The sequence below is a fragment of the Triticum dicoccoides genome, chromosome 2B (genome assembly GCF_002162155.2).
Source record: "Triticum dicoccoides isolate Atlit2015 ecotype Zavitan chromosome 2B, WEW_v2.0, whole genome shotgun sequence".
In the NCBI taxonomy this organism is placed as follows: domain Eukaryota; kingdom Viridiplantae; phylum Streptophyta; class Magnoliopsida; order Poales; family Poaceae; genus Triticum; species Triticum dicoccoides.
The window spans coordinates 151,441,000-151,445,328 of record NC_041383.1 but is presented as its reverse complement, the minus strand read 5'-3'; positions in this window follow the sequence as shown (position 1 = coordinate 151,445,328).

Sequence of the window (4,329 nt, the reverse complement as noted above, 5' to 3'; positions counted from 1 at the left end):
TTACCAGCTCCTGTAGTGCCGAGTGAGAGCGATGGACGACGTGATGAAGGGGTCCAATAGTGGCTGATATAATCGGCCCCGCAGAACAAAGAATGGATGATGAGACAAAGGAGACGGAGGGCCCAATGGGTTTCCTCAATACAGGCTCCTATGATGGTTACTTAGATATGATGAGTCAGCCATATGATGAATCAAGCTATCAGCATGCTGATGAGGATATGGATGATCTGCCCGGGCAGGAACATCCTAGCAAGGATTGCAAGAAGTCTCTCTTCATGAAATCCTCACAGGACACGCCTGAAGATGCCGCCTCAACATAAGCTCAACTATCCGGGGGTCGTACAGTGCTTAGCCCGGCAACACTGGGGCAGGGGTTAAGGAAGGGTCTGAAAAGTGTGCCCAAGAAAAAGGAAAGGAACAGACAGGGAAGATAGGCTCAGCTGCCTGCAAACAAGCTAGAGCACATAGCAGCCAGACGGTGGATTTTGAAGAGTGTGTACTCATCAAAGGTGCGGCCATGTTCCATGTCTTGGACGAGCCGATGCTACCGCCGAAACATCTGGAGACACTATCAGGGGATCACAGGAGACCGCACGACCATGTGCTATCGACTAAGAAAATCCTACTAGCCTCAAAGGATCCAGGATATCTTACATACGCGGCTCGTGTGCCTGAGGGGGAGTGCTACATCGACACATGGCCCGCGGAGGTGTTCTTCCTGCGGTTTGACCATATCTTCGAGATGTTTCTGACAAGGTAGCTCGATTTTACAATCGTCCGCCTTTTTGCGCTACATATGCGCTCCATCATGAAGAGAGAAGAAATCTCGCAAATCTGTGTGGCGAATCTGTACTACATGCACGAGTCCTTCTTGAGTCTCGGCGACTTTGAGCATGATACTGCTAGGGAGTACCTCCAAAACTTCATGGTACAGAATAAGGACCAGGAAATTGTCCTCCTGCCTTATCATCCAAAGTAAGTCAGTTCTGGACAACTCTTTCGTACATTTCAATCATTCCTTCTTGCTCATATGGAGAATAATTTGAGGTGTATTTTTTCCCACAGCAAGGGGCGCGCCGTCCTTATCGTTCTTTACCCACGAGTCTCCCATGCCGTGTATTTGGACCCTACCAGAAACTATGACAAGAAGGACTACACCCACATAATGAATATTATAGCTGATGCTCTCCAAGGCTTTAGCATTAGGGGTGGCCACCTGCAGATCAGGAAATACAGGAACAAGAAGACGGGTTTCGCACATAAAACTAACTTCTGCTGCATCCATGTCCCAAAACCAAGCAAGAAAGATGGATTCTACATCCTCCATCTCATGATTGAGTTCAGCACGGATCACCAAAAGCTTGACATGACAAATAGAAACTATGATCATATCCGCAAGTGGGTAGAATCTCATGGAGAAGCAGATTATAAACTTAGAGATGACTTCTTTTGCATCCAAAGGGACATTGCGATGATCATCATGAAAGAAGTCTTAGATGAGAAGGGGATGTTCCACCACGGCCCTATATCGCGAGCTGATGTCCGAACTCACATAGGCAAGCAACGTCATGACCTCACGATGTTCAAGAAGCTAGGGTCCATCCTCGATGATATGGAAGGATGGAACTTCTAGTGATTTATGATGCCGATGATGATGATATGTGTCGGTTGAACTTGTATACATTCTGTAGCGATGAAACTTTGTGATGTCCACGGTCCCTACCAAACTTGCCTAATGCTACTTTGTTAGTTTGGGTACGATGACCTGCGTACCTCTAGTTAATTAGTTTGCGTAGTATATGTTGCATCTAGTTGCTAAACCTTTCTTTTTCGTGTTGCTCTAGTATATTTTGTTGCATATGATTGTACATTCTCTTGATGAAGATGCGTCTCTAACAGGTACCTAGCTTCTTGATGGCGAGGAAGCAGTGCTATGTCTTGTACAAAGGGAAGGTTCCGGGGGTGTACGACGAGTGGCCTGAGTGTCAGGCGTAAGTGAATGGGGCCTCGGGAGCCAGCCATAAAGGCTTCAAAAGCAGACAAGAAGCAGAAGCTAGTTACTTGAAGTTCACGCTAGTGCGAGAGAGGACTAGTAACTGCCGCCTCATGTACTGCATAGTTCCGCTCTCACTCATAGTGATAGCTCTTCTCACGTATATCATTGTTTAGATGGATGACGATGTAATTGCAAGTATTCGAGACTTGTATCGCTATTTTTGAAATGATGACGAGAGACCACTTTTCTGTTGGATGATGATTAAGATGATGACTGCTATGTCTTGAGCTTGCGTTGGTTTTCCTTGAAGAGGAAAGGGTGATGCAGCAATAGTAGCGTAAGTATTTCCCTCTATTTTGGAGAACCAAGGTATCAATCCAGTAGGAGGATCCTCAAAAGTCCCACGCACCTACACAAACAAACAAGAACTCGCAACCAACGCGATAAAGGGGTTGTCAATCCCTTCACGGCCACTTGCGAAAGTGAGATCTGATAGAGATAGTATGGTAAGATAAATATATTTTTGGTATTTTATGATATAGATTGGAAAAGTAAAGATGCAAATAAAAGTAGATTGAAAGATTATATGATAAAAGATAGACCCGGGGGCCATAGGTTTCACTAGTAGCTTCTCTCAAGATAGCATAAGTATTACGGTGGGTGAACAAATTACTATCGAGCAATTGATAGAAAAGTGAATAATTATGAGATTATGTAGGCATGATCATGTATATAGGCATCACGTCCGTGACAAGTAGACCGACTCCTGCCTGCATCTACTACTATTACTCCACACATCAACCGCTATCCAGCATGCATCTACAGTATTAAGTTCATCAAGAACAGAGTAACGCATTAAGAAAGATGACATGATGTAGAGGGATAAACTCATGCAATATGATATGAACCCCATTTTTTTATCCTCGATGGCAACAATACAATACATGCCTTGCTGCCCCTGCTGTCACTAGGAAAGGACACCGCAAGATTGAACCCAAAGCTAAGCACTTCTCCCATTGCAAGAAAGATCAATCTAGTAGGCCAAACCAAACTGATAATCCGAAGAGACTTATAAAGATAACTTAATCACACATAAAAGAATTCATAGGAGATTCAAATATTTCTCATAGATAAACTTGATCATAAACTCACAATTCATCAGATCTCGACAAACACACCGCAAAAAGAGTTACATCAAATAGATCTCCAAGAAGATCGAGGAGAACATGGTATTGAGATCCAAAGAGAGAGAAGAAGCCATCTAGCTAATAACTATGGACCCGAAGGTCTATGGTAAACTACTCACAACTCATTGGAGAGGCCTTGGAGATGATGTAGAGCCCTCCATGATCGATTCCCGCTCCGGCGGAGTGCCGACGGCTCCAAGATGGGATCTCGTGGATACAGAAGGTTGCGGCGGTGGAATTAGGTTTTCATGGTATGTCTGATGTTCTCGGGGTACGTGGGTATATATAGGAGGAAGAAGTAGGTCGGTGGATGCCCGAGGGGCCCACGAGATAGGGCGCGCGCCCAATAGGGGGGGCGCTCCCTCCACGCTCGTGGCCGCCTCGGCTGTTGCTTGACTTCCACTCCAAGTCCTCTGGATCACGTTCATTCCAAAAATCACGCTCTCGAAGGTTTCATTCCATTTGGACTCCGTTTGATATTCCTTTTCTTCGAAATACTAAAATAGGCAAAAAAACAGCAATACAGGCTGGGCCTCCGGTTAGTAGGTTAGTCCCAAAAATGATATATAAGTGTAAAGTAAAGCCCATAAACATCCAAAACAGGTAATATAATAGCATGGAACAATCAAAAATTATAGATACGTTGGAGACGTATCAAGCATCCCCAAGCTTAATTCATACTCGTCCTCGAGTAGGTAAATGATAAAAATAGAATTTTTGATGTGGAATGCTACCTAGCATAATTCTTAATGTAATTTTCTTTATTGTGGCATGAATGTTCAGATCCAAATGATTCAAAATAAAAGTTCATATTGACATAAGAAATAATAATACTTCAAGCATACTTAATCAAGCAATCATGTCTTCTCAAAATAACATGGCCAAAGAAAGTTATCCCTACAAAATCATATAGTCTGGTTGTTGCTCTATCTTCGTCACACAAAGTATTTAATCATCCACAACCCCGATGACAAGCCAAGCAATTGTTTCATACTTTAGTAATCTCAAAAAAATTCAACTTTCACGCAATACATGAGCGTGAGCCATGGACATAGCACTTTATGTGGAATAGAGTGGTGGTTGTGGAGAAGACAAAAAAGGAGGAAGATAGTCTCACATCAACTAGGCGTATCAACGGGCTATGGT